Source organism: Meles meles, chromosome 6 (assembly GCF_922984935.1).
Source record: "Meles meles chromosome 6, mMelMel3.1 paternal haplotype, whole genome shotgun sequence".
Classification (NCBI taxonomy): domain Eukaryota; kingdom Metazoa; phylum Chordata; class Mammalia; order Carnivora; family Mustelidae; genus Meles; species Meles meles.
In genome coordinates, this window is record NC_060071.1 from 46,836,974 (window position 1) to 46,855,595 (window position 18,622).

The 18,622-nt window shown below is 44.1% G+C and overlaps 1 protein-coding gene across 9 annotated transcripts in view; it reads left to right on the forward strand.

The window, feature by feature from the left end:
• Window positions 1–18,622, forward strand: part of TLN2 (talin 2) — a 424,186-nt gene that overhangs the window by 127,352 nt on the left and 278,212 nt on the right. For 2 of the 9 annotated variants that reach the window (XM_046008085.1, XM_046008089.1), the window contains one exon: window positions 13,274–13,371. The exons of 6 other annotated variants lie outside the window; for them this stretch is intronic. The gene's annotated coding sequence lies outside the window, so the exon portion shown is untranslated. Of the gene's footprint in view, window positions 1–13,273; window positions 13,372–16,434; window positions 16,495–18,622 lie in introns of those variants that run through there. One more of the 9 variants, XM_046008090.1, reaches the window with a different exon arrangement.

Sequence of the window (18,622 nt, forward strand, 5' to 3'; positions counted from 1 at the left end):
ACAATGTGTGTGAGGGGTGGAAAGGTAGGGAGGGGCCATGATGGGAAGAGAATGAACCAGACACAGCACAACTGATAATATCCCCCTTTATACAGTGGGTGTCCTCTTGAAATGTTGGGTTAAAAATGAGACTTTGGTAGTGTCCTCTTTTTTTTTTTTAAGATTTTATTTATTTATTTGACAGAGAGAGATCACAAGTAGGCAGAGAGGCAGGCAGAGAGAGAGGGGGAAGCAGGCTCCCTGCTGAGCAGAAAACCTGACGCGGGGCTCGATCCCAGGACCCTGAGATCATGACCTGAGCTGAAGGCAGAGGTTTAACCCACTGAGCCACCCAGGCGCCCCAGTGGTATCCTCTTTTTGTTTATACATGTGTCTAGAGTCTGTGCCAGTAGACATGATTGTATAGTTATTTACTGCAACTTCAGGGACTCTGGTTTCCATTTTGTACTGAACCTTTATCAGTGACTTTCAACCCTTCTAACCCTTTACTTCTGGCTGCTCTAGGTGTTTCACTAAATTGCAGATTATTTGTAAACAATTTATTTAATATACTAGGTGAAAAGATTATTTAGAGGAATTTGGTGTTGAATCCATAAGAAACACAGAATACTCAAGCCTTGTTAAGTGTCAGACATTGTGGTAGGTTCTTTTCGCATACTCATCAGTAAGATGTCCTTCTGGGTTTTCTTTTAGTTGTTTTTTAAATTTTTTTTTAGAGACAGAGTGAGCGCGAGCTGGGGAGGGGCAGAGGAAGAGGGAGAATCTTAAGCAGCTCCGTGCTCTGTGTGGAGCTTGATGCGGGATTCAGTCTCATGACCCTGAGATGATGACTCTGGGCCGAAACTGAGAGTTGGATGTTTCACTTACCAAGCCACCGAGGTTCCCCTGTAAGATGTCCTTTTGAAGTAAATGTTTTCTCCATTTTCCATTTTTACTTTCTGTGTGTCACATATTACATATAGTTTAGGATGCTTTTGGTTGCCAGCAAAAGAAAACCTACTCCAAACTAGTTTAAACAATAAAGCGAATTTAGTGGGTTTTGTGACTGAGAAATCTAGCTGTAGGATGGGCTTCAGGTATGGTTTGATCCAGAGATGGATGTTAGTATTAGGGATCTAGTTCCATGTCTCTAGGATTTTCTTGGCTCCCCTTTCCTCTGTATTTTGGCCTCACCTACAAGCAAGCTATCTATAACTCAACGGAAACAAAAATACCCTCAGGAGTTCCAGGTCTTAAAAATGAATGTTACAGGAGCCTTGGAGGAGCCCACCAACTTTGAAACAGCAGAAGTCTTGAAATTCACTGAAGTTGCATGTTGAGACTATATGTCTGTCCTCTAGCAAACGTTGTGTCCAGGGAAGTGGATGCCACCTGACCCTAGGGTGTGCATCAGGGATCTGAGGAGTAAAGTCAGCTTCTTCAGAAGCACACACACAAGCAGATACTGTGAAGGGGAAATGAGTACCATAGAGGCTGTTCACAGATGTTCATTGCAGGGACACAGTTCTGGGGTATGCAGGTAGTGCTTTCTGTCCAATCTCAGAGCCTTGTAATCCATATGATTCCTCATATAAAGTTGCTTTCCCCAAAGCAGTATTTGATAAACCTCACTATCCGTATTCTTCAAAAACCTTGCTTGGATCTTGGTCTTTTGCATGTTACTGTCTAGGAGCATGACTTGATCCACATCAACTAATTGTTCAAGAACTCAGTATGCTTAACTCTGCAGTAATGGGGCACCTGAGTGGCTCAGTTGATTTAGTGTCTGCCTTCGGCTCAGGTCATAATCCCAGGATCCTGGGATTGAGCCCCACATAGGGCTCCCTCCTCACAGTGGGGAGCCTGCTTCTCCCTCTCCTTCTGACTCTCCCCACTGCTCGTGCTCTCTCTCTCTCTTGCTCATTCTCTCTGTCAAATAAACAAATGAAATCTTTAAAAACAAAACAAAACATCTCGTTTGCCATGTGTTTCTGGAACAGCTTCTCACCACAGACACATGGAAGAAAAACCTGCACAGTGGACACAGAGGGTCCTATTTTCCTGAAAAGGACAAGACATAAGTTCCATAGCCTGGCCACTATACTAGGCTCTGATGTGCTTTGGGACATTCTTCGTTTTCTGAAGCACCCATTCTGAAGTTAACCTTCTAGCCTCTGATCATAGACATTTAGGGGGAGAAAAACCTTTATAAAGCAAGTTTCAGTAGAGTTACCCAAAAAAAAAAAAAAAAATCTGAGTGGAGATTTAGAGGTAACCACAGGGAGCCAGTCAATGTGTGTGTTATGACTTTTCTTCTTCTCTTTTTTATTTTTTAAGATTTTATTTATTTATTTATTTATTTATTTATTTATTTATTTAATGTATTTATTTTGTCAGAGGGCAACCACCCACAAGCAGGGGAAGTGACAGGCAGAGGGAGAAGCAGGCTTCCCACTGAGCAGGGAGCCTGATGTGGGACTCGATCCTAGAACCCTGGGATCATGACCTGAGCCGATGGCAGCCACTTAACCGACTTAACTAAGTCACCCATGTGCCCCATGACTTTTCTTTTATTGGCTGATGCATATGGGAAAATTGGGGGTGAAGAACAGTATAGTATTTTCTTTGCTCTTCCTTCTATAAAGTGCGTGCTGACATAATGATTAAGGTACTGGAAGAAGTCTGCATTCTCCTGTGGACGGAGTGGAGAGGGAGAAGGTGGGGGAAAGGTGGATGAAAAGGACTGGAAACATTTCTAGTGGGGCATCCTCCTTGTAGTTTGTGTGTAGATGTGTTTTTTCTTGATGTTCCTGGCCGAGTTCCAGGCACATCAGAGGCTGCAAGTACTTGGCAAATGGGCGTATCTTTTTCTTTGCTCCAGTAACTCAGTAAGGAACAGTGGTGCCCTATTCCTGGACGTCAGCCTTCACGAAATCCGTATTGCTCTGTGCGCTGGGGAAAGGGAATTACCCGAAAGCCCTCATGAAAGCCTAGTCTGGGGTGTACTGATAGTACTTTGTTCTGACTGGGCACTCAAATATTTGTTGAAGAGAAACCCAGAATATCAACTTGAAACTGAGGATGTTTGTGCCCTAGATTGATCCTGTGGTTCTTTCAACATGCTTTGGAAAGAATACCCCAGGGGACATGGCTATCTCTGTGAACCTCAGGTCTCTGGATTTTGTTTCCTTTCTGCATTCTGCTGATTCTGTGAAGTAGAAGAGCCAGACATGCAGGACATTGGATGGGGCTGGAACATTCTGGAAGACTGGAAATTTGATGAAGTTTTGGGGTGGGGGGCATGACAGCTGTTTCTGTTGCTGGGGGAAGAGCAAGTCCCATGATAGGAGGTGTGGCTGGTCCGACCGTCAGGCAGTGTGAGGAGGCAGGTAGGCAGTGACTTCAGTCCTCACCAGCTCTGAAGGGAATTCTTTTCTGACCTGTTGGTGGCCAAGAGAAGCAGTTGCTGCAAACCACTTGGCTTTATTGACTTCTAGCTGGAGGCTTCTCCTTGAAGGTGAAGCTGAGCTGAGGCCTGGCTGGTCGACCTCAGTGTTGGATTCATGGAATGGATTTCAAAGTATGGACAACTTTCGGGGTGGTTGGTTTGCTTTTCCCTTGATGTAATAGCAGCTGTTTATTTGAGTTCAACCCTCTGCTTTTGTTGTATGAATATTGGTTCTTTCATTTCTTGCCCCACAGACGTGATTTAGGGAGAAATGTTTTTGAAAGGAGAAGCAGAGAGGGAGGTGGTGGTTGGACTTTTTTGTCAGGAGACCGTCTTTGTGACATCACTTTGTCCTAAGGTTTGCTCTTTCTGTCCAGGCACAAGGACAGAATAGAGGGTCGCTCAGCACCCAGAGCCAGTGAGAATCTGAACCAGTGACGGCCACTGTGGATGGGAGAGCGAAGCTGGGCAGGTCCCTGGCAGAGGGCTGAGGCAGAGTCTCTGAGAACAGGGGGTGCTTGGGCAACCATCTCTCATAGCCACAGGACTAATGACAGAGTGCAAGTTGTAGAGCATTTACAGAACTAAGCATCAAGAACAAAATTCCTTATGGTCATGTGATATGCAGAGATCATGAGAAGACTTGTGTTTCAGCAGGCAGGCTTTTGCTCTGTTCTGTCACAGTTCCTTCAGCAGCCTCTGCAGATGGTCTGTGAACCCCTGCAGAATCTATTTAGGGCCTAGGAAGAGGACAGTGTTACTCAGGGAAGAGAGAGAGTGAAAAAACATTATTAGAAGGATGCGTCTGGCCCTTTGTCACAGAAACTACGGGTCTCTAAGAGGACCACTGATTATTTTTTATATATTTGTTTATTTTATTTGTTTATTTTCAGTGTAACAGTGTTCATTGTTTTTGTACCACACCCAGTGCTCCATGCAGTACGTGCCCTCCCCATTACCCACCACATGGTTCCTCAACCTCCCACCCCCCTGCCCCTTTAAAACCCTCTGGACCACTATTAATGAAGTCTCAGTCATTATAGATATGCATCTGGTCAGGGATGGCTTTACCTGACAGATAGTCTGTAGTGGTTTAAATTTTGTCAGGTAGCCCCTCCATTTCTATAACCTGTTGAAAAACAGGTTCAGGTGCTACTAATATAGCTCCCAACTGGGACATCAAAATCTGTGTGCAGACAGATCTGTCATGGCCCACACAGTAGGGGTGGAGCTTGAGTGGCCGGGGTAATATCCATTCTGTGGCTGTATTGACATCTTTTTTGCTTGTGTGTGTACATGCACACCCCCTCCCCCAGCATCCCACTTATTTGACCGTTTCCCTTGTTCCTGTTGTCATCCTCAATGAGAATCGTACTTGATCCTGACCTATCTCAACTGACTCATCTCCTAACCACTTTTGGGATGGGGCAGTCTCAATCTGTTCATTTCATTCCCTCATTTAGATCTTACTAACCTATCCCGACACCCTCCCTTCAGGAGCCCCGGGACTGCAAGTAGGGAAGGGGACATAAAAGACTTGGTGGTGATCAGAGCCTCTTGTTTTGTCTGTGCCTTGGGCTGTGCCTTCATTTCTCTTACTCTGGTGTTGCCCTTAAGATGATTTCACACACACGTTTGAAAGGCATGAGACCTCACTCTTTAGAACTCAGAATTAATCTGCGGCTTCTTTGGAAGGACTTCAGTTTTCTGTAGATGGGAAGGCAGCCTGATAAATTTCTGATCTTCATCCAGCTGTTACTGCCAGTCTGGTTGTGAAATGTGGCAGGGCCATGGCCAACTGCGTAATGTTGAAATATGTTCCATCTGAAATTCCTTTCTATCCTCTACATTGCTGTGTGAACTAAGAGGGTATGAAATCACATTTTGAATTTGCCTAAAGAGGAATTGTTGGGTTTTCTGCTAGTCACAAGCCATTGGGCAAGGGGCCATTTGCAAGGGATTGCAGTAGTATGGAGAGCTTACATTCCAGGGCAAGACTTGGTGAAAGGGGACTAAAAGTAGAAGGTAGAATGTGGATGACAACTAGTGTCGAGAAAGCACTCTAGGTGGCAGCTCAGAGGAGACAAGAAAGCTACGGGCCTGGGTGTCTGCCCTCACAGATTAGGATTCCAGCCTGAGTCTACATGTCCACACAGGATATGAACAACACCGTGTAAGGGAGGAACATTTTAAGCAGGGTAATGACACACATAAGTGTGAAGGTGGGAAAGTTTGTGGAATGTTTGGGGTCCCTGTACATTGGGGACCTTGGAACAGTGGATTTATGTGCTGAGAGAAAAGGGGAAGAGGAGTTTGAAAGGTAGGAGTGGGCATGTATCCTGCTGCTTGGGACAACAGGAAACCCAACTTAGCTTAAACAGTAAGAGAGAACGCATTGGCTCAATAACAGAAAAGGCTCTTCTTTTCAGGTTGCTGCCATGGTTCTTTAAGGTCTGCTCCCCTCTCCATAGGTGTCTGTGTGCTCATGAGATGGCTGCCAGCAGCAACCAAGGCTACATGCTTCTGTTCACATGTATAACAATCCAAAAAAGACCTGAGTCCTCACTTCAGCAGCACATATACCAATAAAGGACCTGAGCTTTGCTCTGGCTGGTCCAGTCCTAACCATCATGGCAGCCAAGGGAATGCTTTGTGCTTAGGCTTGGGTTTCCGCTCATCCCACAATTAGCGTAGAGATGAGGTTGTGCTGATCCGTTTATGCCAATAAGGATCAACCTCTAGAGCTCAGTTTTGGTCCAACAATACCGAAGTCCATGGCTGCTGTATAGCGATTCCCCAAAGGAAAATCTAGAAAGGCAGAGAGGAATAGGAGGCTAGAGGATAGGTTGACAATGGAAAAAAATGTCAATTACAGCTTTAAATTATAGGCCGCTCTGAATTCTAGGCTCAGTGATGTCCAGTTGAATCTAGATAGGATTCTATAGGTAGATCCTCTTGGGCCGATGCCAGTATTTGTCTCGGTTCTTGATGGAAAGGAATGTTTTATTGTAGTCTGCTCATGCCCAGAGAACTTATCTGCTGGCCAGTTTTCCTTCTTGTCCCCATCATCTGTGTTTGCTCCTCACTAGGACTGTGTATGCTCAGTATCTGGCTCGCTTGTTTGAGACTCTCCAGAGTGCCAAGCTCGAATGTCTCTGGAGAAGGACCTCTCTCTCCTGTAGGGCCCCCTGTGAGAGCTACTCCACTCATTCCAGATCGCTCTGCTGGAAGTTACTCAGTTGAGTCTACCCATTCACATTAATCATTAAGCAAAAATTAGGTAGAATTGATGAAGTTCATGAGTGCCATTCAGAGGCAGCCCATCCGTCCATCCATGTATTTAGTAAGTGAGTGTACCTGCCCTGTGCCAGGAGCCGTGCTGGTCACTGGGGATGAACCCAGCTATAGCACACAGTCCCTACCCTTGAGCTCCCCATCTGATTGGGTAAGCCAGGAAATCTACAATGTTCATTTTATGTGGTGCATGTCCTAGGTACCTAGCATGCTATGGAAGTTTAGAGAAATGGTATTTCTCTCCACTGGAAGTATAGCAGATGACATTTCCTAGCTTAACTAGGATGTTTAAAATGGGTTTAGAAGTTAGGGTTAGACAGTAGATAGGTGTTTAAAACAGGGAGAGGGGATCGTGATAGATAAAGATACATTGACCTATTGTCAGAGAGTCATAGGCTATAATTCTTTAAAAAAAAAAAAAAAAAGCAAACAAACAAACCAGGAGATAGAATGGGAATGCAGACTCCTGACTCTTCCATCCAAGATTTTAATCTGCCAGACAGGAAAGTGGTCTGGGAATCCCATTTTCATTTCCAGCTCCTTGGGTGGTTCTGATCCTGGTGGTCTGAAGAGTGCACTGGTCTAGAGTACATTGTGGGGGGTGCAGGGCTGCAAATTTAGGCTGGAGAAGGGGAAGAGCAGAAGCCTGAGTGGCCAGAGAGGTTGCTGAAGGATGCGGGAGAATTTCAAGGTCTGAGAGTGTTCAGTAGGATCCTAGAGGAAGTTGTAGGCATTGGACAGCAAACCCACTTTAGAGCAGGAAATAATATCTTGGGCTATTTTTGCACCATTGAGCTAAAACATCTTTCCAGAATAAAAGACTAGTGAAATAATCACTTGGCTCTAACCTCAGGCCGCTGAGCATTCGGGTTCCAAATTTTAAGTGCAGTTCTTAGTCTGCTAGTCTGTCTATTGGGAATTACTTATCCTTGTTGTGTTAGCACAATGATTTTGTAATGCTCTTGAGTAACCTTGGAGGCCACTCTACAAATGGCTTGATTTATTATTTAAAAATCGGATTGATTTAAGACTGAATAAATGTGTAATACTGAGTCCACGTGAGGGGGCAGTGGAGGGAGGCATGCAGCATTTTTATAGGTCAGGGTGTTTGCAGCCACATAGTCAGGGTGGGCCTCTTCTCAGAATCATTAAGACTTAGTAAGACATGGTATTTTTTTTTTTTTAAGACTTATTTGAAAGAGAAGAGAGAGATGAGCATGCTGGGGGAGGGGGAAGAGAGAGGAAGAGAGAGTATCTCAACCAGACTCCCCACTTAGCAGGGAGCCTGACATGGGGCTCAATGATGCCACAACCCTGAGCTGAAAGCAAGAGTTGGACACTCAGCCAGCTGAGCCACGCAGGTGCCCCTTTGTAAGATCTACTAATAGTCTTCCTTAGACAGGGTAGCTTTATGAACCTTCTCACAGGTTCCTGACTTTCCCTGAAAGCTGCTGGGAGTGAGCTGGGTTCTCCATCTCTTGGGCACTGGACTTCTAGATGGCTTATTTCCTGTGCAGTGATGATTTTTACTCGGTGTTAAAACAGAAACAAGATTTCAGATGGGCTCTATGTTTTTCATTATTGTTGGAATTAACCCAGTTACCATTCTGAGCTCCTTGGGAATGACTGGAAAGTCCCACTTTTTCAGTACAACTTAGAACTGCTTTGTGTCTTCCGTTGTATGTAATAAGAATTCAATAGTTGGGGCGCCTGCGTTGGTCAGTGGGTTAAAGCCTCTGCCTTCCACTCGGGTCATGATCCCAGGGTCCTGGGATGGAGCTTGGCATCGGGGGGGGGGGGTCTCTGCTCAGCAGGGAGCCTGCTTCCCCTTGACCCTCTCTGCGGTCTCTCTGCCTACTTGTGATCTCTGTCAAATAAACAAATAAAATCTTATTAAAAAAAAAAAAAGAATTCGTTTGTTAAATTTGACCTTAAAGGGCCACCAAGAAACGAGGTCTGAGCTCCATCCTTGACCCTGAATGATTTGTTTTAGGCATGAAAGTGTACCTTGAGAGAAGGTGCAAGAAGTTACATGTAAAAACATGTATATTGTCAGCAGGTCCTCACGGGACTTCTCCCTACTGGCTCTGTTGACACTCTGGACTAGATGATTGTGGTCAGAAGCTGTCTTGTGCATTGTTAGATGATCTGAGGCATCCCTGGCCCCAACCCACTAGAGCCAGTTGTGAGGGTCCACATTTGTCGGCAGATACTGCTAAATGTGCCCTGGAGGCAAAAATCGCTGCTGGTCAGGACCCACTGAGTTAACAGACAAGAAAGCTCTTTCTGGATATCTCTTTACTCAAGCTGTTCATTGATTTTTTGAGGATTCCATTGTAACTATTAAAAAGCCAAATAGTTAGTGATCAATATACACAGATTGCATATTTGCAGATTTTGTCTACGTGCTAAAATTGATGGGTAAACCTGAAATCATGACTCCAGGCACTTTTACAGTCGGCCTTGGGCACACATGTGTGCCGAGAGGCAAAACATTCCAGTCGCGTCCTGCACCTGTTCCCGGCTGAGGTCAGACAAGGTGATGCTTCTTGTACCTCTCTCTCATTGTAAACAAACATCCTTCCCATGGCCTATTGAATGCCACATTTTTCAGATTTTTGTGCTTTTTCATTGGTGATTTTGCTTTTAAAAATGACCCACAAGTGCAGTATAGTGCGGTCTAGTGTTCATAAGGATGAGAAGGTTGTTATGTGCTTTACAGAGAAAATACATGTGTTAGATAAGCTTCCTTTCAGGCATGAGTTAAGAGTGCTCTTGGCCATGAGTTCAGCGTTAATGATAAATCTTTCTAGGTGTCTTCAAACAGAAATGTGCATAAAACAAGGCTACGCATTGATCATTGGATAAAAATGTTGTGACCAGAGGCTCTCAGGAATCTAGCCCTGTATTTGGCCGTGGAGAAAGGGTCCATCCAGTCTTTGCCAGTTCAGGGTTAGTGGTGATTTTGTAAGAATGTAACTACTGCAGGTAGGAATCCAATGTACTAGTATGTAGCTAGCTGACATTGCCAAAGCCTACATTTTAGAGATGCAATGTGGTGAATGTATTAAGCTGGATTGCTTTTTTTGGTAAAGAATGACGTAGCCACATTATGGAAAACTTAGAGAATAAATAACTGCTCAGTCAGTGGTTATCAGTATTTTTACAGCTATGGCATACCTTGTGGGAAAAGGTTGTATCAATTTATAGTGCCACAAGCAATTTACTTTTCCACTGAATGTCCTTTTCAGTGCATCTTTGCCAGCATTATTTTTGCATTTGTCATATTTAAAAAATGACAAAATTGTTGTGAAAACTCAAATCATACAGATAGTTCAAAAATAGAATGTAAAAGTTTCATTGTTATCTTTCCCCCTTTTTTCTCAAGAATGTTAAAAATTTGGTATGTCATTTCAAGTCTTTTAAGAAAACGCACATGAAAAGAAATGCTTTATATACCCACAATTTAACATGGAAGGGACTATTTGCTCTCTATATGCTGATTGCATTATGCTTTGGGTACTTTATATAATTCAGGCACAAAAATGCTTTCTCATAATTTATAATATACTTAAGTTGTCTGGAAAAACAACATAAATGCTGTTTCCCAATAGCTGTTGTTTGATTTTTTGACCTAAGTGATTCTTAGCTTGAGATAAATCTCTTCTAATCTAATTTTTGTTTTTGCCCGTAACCTAAGTGACAGAACACAACCCAGAATCCGTCTTGAAATTTTATTTTCTCTCATGAGGCTTGGCAGAGGATTTCAAAGAATTGTGTTTCCTGGTAGAAAAGTAGTTAATAAATGGATGCAAATGAGTAAACATTATCCAGGATCAGTCAAGACGCTTAGTATAAAATACTACAACACATGTTCCTGGAATGATTACAATGTGAAGAACATATTCATGATAGTGAGTCTGGAACCCTTGCCCTCACCGTGGCTGGAGAAAAGAGGACATGGGAGGGATGGCTGTTGATCCTCCATGTGTCAGGCACAAAGGGACCTGTTGGAGTGACGAGATATCCTGCAGATGAGGTTGCCTTGACTCAGGGTAGGGAAGTGAGACCTTCTTGGGCCAGCTGTTGAGAGTAGAGAGGGAATTTTGAGTGTGGTTTAAAACCCTACTTATATTAGAAAACCATAGTTTTCACTTAGGATGGTTTAGAGATATGCGATAGAAATGCTCCTGGAAAAGAAAAACTAAAACATGAGTAGCTTTGATGGATTGCAGACCTTTGAAATCAGAGGCATATTCTGTTTCCAGGATGGTGAGAAATTGTGGATCTCTAGGATTATGTGTTAATTACTTAGGAAAAAGGTAAAATAAGAAGTATGAATTTATTATGGCCAGGAAGGACTGTTTTCTGGAAAGAAAGGAAAAGGGGTGTATTATGCCTGAGTGTCAGTTTCTTAACCTAACAGTGAGCTAAGCCTAGAAGATTAAAGTCCATACGATTGTTTTCTAGTAAGGGAGTGTCACTTACACGATAATTTTGCACCTCAATCCCAGATTCCACACTCCAGCAAGACTAGAGTAAGTGTGGATAAAAACTTAAGGGTTGGGCAGAAGGTGGATTAAAAAACAAAAAAACTCTTTTATAAAGCATTAGCTATGAAAAAAATCACAATTTAAATGTTGTCCTATTAAAAAAAACAAACAACAAAACAGAACCAAAAAACCCCAAACCAAAAAACCCTTCCCATTTGGAAATTACAAGGTCTCTCCCCTGTGAGATTCTTAGTTTACCCTTGGGATGATACTTTTTGTTGACTGTTGCAGGCATTCAGATAATCATCAAAAACCTAGAGGCACGCCCTTTGAAGTACATAGTTTCTCTTTCAGAACATCTATGGGAGAGGCACTAAGGAGAATGTTTAAAGTAAAGTAAAATATTTCAGATAATTGTCCACATTCCTCAGACTTTTATTCCTGAAGAATGGCAAGCAAACTCTATGGCTTTACTCATTTTTAACTTGAATATTTATGGAAGGCTGAGCTGAAGTATGCCTTTAAATTAACCTTTTTTGGGTAAAGTTCTATTAAAAAGGTCATTAACTATATTTGGGTTAACTAGTTAGGACAAATTTAAACATTATATGATGCTTTAGGGTAAAAAGTAATGAAGCTAATTTAATTCCCTCCTCAAAAAATCCTTTGTAAAGAGTGTCTCTGTCGCCTTAGTGTTTATAGAACAGAAGCTTTAACTGTGGTGTTCCTACATCAGTGAACTTTTATCTTATGGGCTTTGTAAATAAAATTGGATTCTCCATATTTTCTGGTTTAATAGTTTGTTTTTTTTTTTTTTGTCTTTTTGTTGTTTTGTTTTGTTCTTACGTTTACATCTCTTATCGACCTAACATTTGTTTTTGTGCCTCACAGAGGCAAAGTGATAACTTCGTTTTCATTTTTGTGGATATTTACTTTTGTGCATACACACTTTTCCAGAATGTATCAAATGTCTCTTTCCCTACTGGAAAAATACATAATAGTTTGCCCTTCAGTACTTACTGTAAATGATACATTGATTGTATCCTAAATATCCATATGTTTGCTTACTGTACTCTCTACCTAGTAAATGATCTATTTCTGTGGTAGCAGTTTTTAGTTACTGTAGCTTTACAGTGTATTTATTTAGCTTTGTTAGGATAGGTCTCCCTTCATTGTTCTTTCTTCAAAACATTTTTCAGTCATGCTGAATCTTTCTCTCTTCTAGCTCAACTTTAGAATCAGATTTCTAAACTTTTCAGAATATCCTGTAGCAATGTGGGTTACATTGTGTTGACTTTACAAACTGTGACAAAAGGAGAATTGCCATTGTACAAAACTGGGTCTTGTGTCTGGGCACTGGTAGCACCGTTACTTATATCTTCTGTGTGATTCAGTAAAACTGAAAGTAAGACTGATTGGACATATTTATGGGTAAGTTTATTTCTAGGTATTTTCTTTTTCCTCACCCCTCCTTCCTTTTATACTTTGTTGATATGAGTGGAATTTTTTTTAAGATTTTACTTTTTAAGTAATCTCTACCGCCAGCATGGGGCCCTAACTCACAACCCTGAGATCAAGAACCACACACTCTATGGACTGAGCCAGCCAGGTAGCCTTGGAATTTTTTGTTTTCTAAATGACATTCACCTAGTTATTCTTTCTGTCTGTCTCCACTCCACTTAGATTCTAGGCAAATAGACATTTCATTTGCAAAAACAAAAACAAAAAACCTGCCTTTTCTTAACATTTTCTTTGATTTCTCTGGGTTAGAGATTGAAGTAAAGTTTTAAATAGTTAATAGTAGGCATCCTTGTCACCGTCCTGATTTTAATGGGACTTGAAATTCACCATTTATTGGTACATTTCCATACATTTCTGATTTGCTTTTCTATATAGGAAACTGTTTGCTATTTATCGGAAAGTGTCAAATTAAAAATAACCAGGGGAAATGTTTAAGTTACTGGTTGTTTCCCAAAGAACATGGCAATGATGGGGGATATGCCACACATAGAAAAAGTGTTCATGCTTTCTTATGGTTCTACTTGGTTTTTCCTCAAAGAAATTCACGATGTGTAGGAACATGTTGGAGCATCTGAGGACTCTCTAGAACACAGGACCTCTGCAGGATCCTCGGAGCACACTCTGAGCAAGAGTGATGTAAGTGAACCGGTTGGCCTGATTTTTTCTGACGGAGACTCTGGGTGGAGTGATTTAGCCAGTGGCAGTAACCCAGGCTGGGGTGGAGTCTTGGGCTCTGACTGTCCTGTTTTCCTTAGGCAGATGGAGGCACATTCTTGGTGTGCCCTGTGAACACATGAATAGGGTTGAAATTCAGAAAACCCTCACCTAGTAGGTAGAAGGAAAGGGGCATGGGGAGCAGGGAACTTACAGATGTAAAGAACCAAATGTAAAAAGGGGAAGAAAATAACATACAAGATGTGAGATGTGATGCCTCAGGGCTCTGGCACTTTCCTGGTTGGTGGTGGTGGTGGTGGGGGGGTCCTTATCTGTGTTGCCAGAAGTTGGGCTGGCAGAATTAAAGTCCCAGGCTCATAATGTAAGCTCAAGTCCCTTCTCGTTAGTAGACTGTACCTGTAAACACTTCCATTAGGTAAATTTTAAATTGCCATGTGTGCCTGAAAGCTGTAAGTCCTTAATACATTTAAAAGAGCTGTTTTCCAACTGTGATTCCTGGAGCTCTGTGTGTGCCGTGGAGGCCCCTCGGGAACCCACAGGACCCCAAGACTCCCATTCCCCCATTTCAACCAGAGCAGCTCTGCTTTCATGAATCTACATTGCTTATCAGGTTTTTGAGTAAAGTAACATTAGGAGACAACACTTTGCTGCTTAAAAGAAAGAAAGAAAGAAAATCTGAAAGCCATCATTGAGTAATTCATTTGAGCAATTAAAACCATGTTTGTGTAGTAATACCAATCTTGCCTATGTTAACAATTGGCATTTTATGTTGGAGTTGCATTTCTCAAGGAAGATTTCCTTGCAGATGTGATGTAGAAAGGATTTCTTTTTTACATAAACTTGGTAGTGGTTAGGGTGTGTAGGCACGTGATTGGGTCAGTTGTGTCCATGTACTATTTCCTCTGATAATGGTAGGCTGCTTAAGGACCTGCTTGTGTTGTATCTTTTTCATCACACCCCTCCGTCCCCCTCCCCCATCCCTGAATACCCATCACACGGGTTCAGGATGTAGCTCCTGATTCCATGCAGACAGCTGTGGATGGACAGTCCCCTCCCCCTTCTGCCAACGATGTGAGCCACAAGGTGGGCCAGGAGAAGCTCAGAGGCACAGCTTTGACAACAGCCTGACTTGGCTCTCGTGTTTCCGGGTGCAGGGACTTATATAAGAGAGCTCTAAGTAGCCGCCTTTGGGGATTGCTGGATTTTACTAGGATCACCAAAAATCAAAGCAGTCCGGCTTGCCAGCAGAGCCTCTCCCAGTTCTGCGTGGGCTACAGTCTAAGGAACTAAGGCCAGCGGATGTGGACTGCGCCCAGAGGAATTGTGGTGATGAAGCCTGGCTTCACAGAGGGATTAGTAATGTCCTCACTGTTCACCTACACCCTTCCTACTCCTCATGGGCAAATTGTAGTCCTTTCCCTTCTGAGGATCTCCCCCTGGCAAATATAGTCCAAAGTGAGCTTTGCTATCCATTGTTCAGCGAGACTCTATTCTATCGTGAACAGCCATGCTCCCATGGTTTGCAGTCACCCACTAAGGATTTTTATCTGCTATACCGGCTCTGAGATAGTACTGTTGTCACAGCACCAGACCTAGATCAAGTGCTTGTTTTAGACAAGGATGTTTGGTGTTGATAGAAACCTATTCACCAATTTGATAAACAGGAAAGGTTTCTGTGTGTTTTGAAGATCTCCCAGGATGGGAAATGAAGAGCACTGGGGTTCATGGGAATTGGACTGAGCCCATCAAGGTGCTCTCTTGGGCTCCTGGTTCCTGTCTTGGGGTGTCCTTTATCCCCTCCATAGCCAGATGAACTTAATGAGGTCGTGATTGCCTGTTTGTCCTCTATGGCTACCCAGACCCAGGCTTTCTGACTTCCTCATCTTCCAGCCTCCCAGCTGGAGTTCATCTGGACTTAGAGTTGCTGGGGAGAATCCCATTGGCCAAAACTGGCCCCTTTGAACCGAAGCCACAAGAGCATGAGGTCCCTGGACTGACCACTGAAATGCTTCCTTAGAGTCAGAGTTCCAACCCTGCCCCAGCAGCTTTGGTGGAGGCAAGAGGAGACCCATGGTAGTCCCAGGCTGCCTCTTCAGGCTATACAGATCCCAAAACAGGTCTCTTCCGTGGCTCAAGCTCTTGCTAAATAATGAAGTGATTTATCCTTTTCCCCATTTCTTATCTCAGTGCTTTGAAATGAAATTTTCCTATAACCTGTCTTTCATTGTATGAATGAACCTTTCTGGATTGTGTTTCCCAGGTGTCTGGTGGGGGTCCCCCCGCCCCATTGCTCAGCCCTTGGAGTTGGAGGCCAGGTGAATTGCGTAACAGAGGCCAGATAGCGTCACGGCTTTGTCATTCCTGTGGGGAGGCCAAGTGCAGGGCAGCCCCACCAAGAGCAGCATTTCCAGAGATGGAGTGATGGGGCTTGGAGGCCTTCTTACCCCTGTCCTGCTGGCGGAGTGTGGGGAGAGCAGCCCGGACCTCAGGGCCAGGACCCAGTGCGTGGCTATGGGCATAACCTGGGGAGCGCTTCCCTGGGCTAGCATGGCTCTTTCCAGAGAGGAAATACGATTTGCTCTTCCATTTGTACAGAATGTCCCTGCTTCCCACTCTTCTCCAGAGCAGGAAATGAAAAAGGAGTCCTCACTCTAAAACGAGAGAAGAAAAGAACTAGCTAGCCCGATTCTCGCACAGGACTGTTTGTCCCTGTGTCCTGAACTGCGGCGTCATCAGACCCATGTGTTATTTTTGAATGGCGGGAATAATAGGGCTTACACCTAATCAAGGAAAAGAATCCCAAACAAAAGCTTGGGTGGGGTTTCCTGGGCAGGAGTGCGATATTGTAATAAATGGGAAACAGTTCTGCAGTCCAATCTCTGGTCTGATTATACAAATTATAGCAGGGGGCCCGGTTCTCGAAGGAATGTAACACACCCCACAGAGGCCCCTCCTCAGCGGGTGTGTCTGCATTTCCTCCAGCGCCCTCCTCAGCGGTTAATGCTTTCACCAGAGGAGCCCAGAGCCTCCTGTGGAATAATTAGGATGCCTTCATTAGGGTCTCTGCTATGGGACATTTTACAGGTGAGTTTGCCTTATGTTAAAGCCCTTCAGGGAGTCCGGTGGCTAAATTCTCCTCTCTTCTCCTGCGCAACTGAACAAAGAGTGCATCCAAGGCTCTGCCAATCCAGTAACAACGGCCAACATTTCCAAGCACTAACGAGCCGGGCACTTGATCCAGACAGAGTAGAGGAAAATGTTGGAATAAAAAGTCTCTTTGCTTGCTGAAAGGGACATCGATGTCTGTGACTGTGTCCGGAGGCCTGCTGCGCTCCTTGTTCATGTTCTAGAATATTCCTGTTCCCCCTGGGGTCAGCCTTGGTAAGCTGCTTGAGAATTCCCTCATGTGCCAGGTTCCTGTTCCTTCAGGAATGCTGTCCCTCTTGATCTCACTGGTGGCCCTTGCCCCCTTGACTCTTGCTTCTCAGTCTTCAGAAGCAAACATTCTGTCCCTTGAGAAAGCTCCCCTGGCTTGTCCCTCCTGTCCTGAGCCCCCCCCCAGTCTGTTACATGCCCCGGAGCAGCCTGGCTTACCTATTTTTGTTCTTCTTTTTTAGTTTTTTAGTTCTTACCACCCACTGTCAGATGAAGGTTTTAGTACTTCTTAAATCACCACTTCCTGGAGACCAAGGGCTGTGTTGGGCTCATATTCAAATTGTTGATACTTGGCACATAGTAGGTGCCAGGTATCAGAATGGTTTGAAGCTATTTTCTCTTAGCATGTATGTTTGAAGTTTTTTTTTTTTTTTTTTTTTTTTAAATCTGGAGCCAATTTGTGGCCCATACCAGGTAAATATGTTGCTGTAATATTACAGGCTTGTCGGCTTGGGATCTAAGATTGTTTTTCTCTAAACCATTTTGGTTTGCTCTTACCCCTATGTCTTGGTGCCTTATCAGATTAACTGGATGCTGGCGGCAGAGTCATGAGATGGCAGGGCGATTGGCCTGACTCTGTGTCTAGGTTGTGACCCTCCTCTTTAATTTGGGATTTCTTAGAGCCACAGCAGGTCAGTGAAGGTGGAATGCATTTAACAGAGGTGTTGTGCCTGGCCCGTGTGTCCTGCTGACTGTACCTTCTCACCACCCCTTCCACATTAGGCCCACTGGCCCTTGTCCCCCTTGCTGTGCCTTAGGCGTGGTTTCTGTCAGCCTTTCAGAGTCCATCCAGCCTACCTGCTCCCTGGGGAACCCTCCTGTGGTGCCTTGAGGACATGTGTACCCCACAGATATCACAACTAGAATCCCCCTGGTGGAACACTTCAGATGAACACATCCCATTTTATTGACCTCATTTGTTGGTAGGTCTCCCCTCTCCCATCACTGGGGCACTCATTCCACAGCGAAGCCCTGGCCTTATTTCTTTCCATACTTCCCAGTGCCTAGCTTGGGCCACACACGTCATTCCTACTTGGTGGGCCATTAAATGAATCCCTAGGCAACTTTTAATTAAAAACAACAAAAACCAATAAAAACAGAAAAAAAAAAAACCAACAACAGGGTGCATCTCCTCAGTGGCAGTGTTTCAGCTTCTGAAATTATTGCACATGTCCTGACATCGTCCAGGGTTGGAGCTTTAAGCAGTGCGAGTCCTAGTTTACCCGTGAGGGAGGGAGACTAAGGGGCTCAACCACTGTAGCCACACATCTTGTATGAGGCAAGATGGGGGCAGACTTGGTCCTTCAGAGGCCTTGTCTGGGCTTTTCCCCGTACAGGATGCAACCCTGTAAACTTGATGAGAAACATGTGGTGGGTCAGCCAGCCCAGGTTTCCAGTTTCCACAGGGGTTTGGGAGGCTGATCTCACAGCGAACAGGAGGGGCCCTCAGAATCCTCCCTGGGCAGGGCCAAGTGGGCCTATTCCTGTGGTGGTGGCGCTGCTCGTTTCCATCTGGAAATGACCAAGATTTTTGACCTGGAAAAGGAAGTTCTGTTGGCACTGCAGGTTAGACCCTCCTGCACTTTTATACCTTGCAGATTTTATCCCAAATCCTGCTTCTGGGTTGTTCCTCCCGAGCACATTAGTTTTACTGTGCTATGTAAGAGATAGCTTGCCTCCCACTGGCTAACACCTGCTCTGTGCTGCTTACGGATACCTCCTTTGTTGCCTGTGCACACAGCCCCAGGAGGGGGAGAGAGGTGGGGGAGGGGTGTGC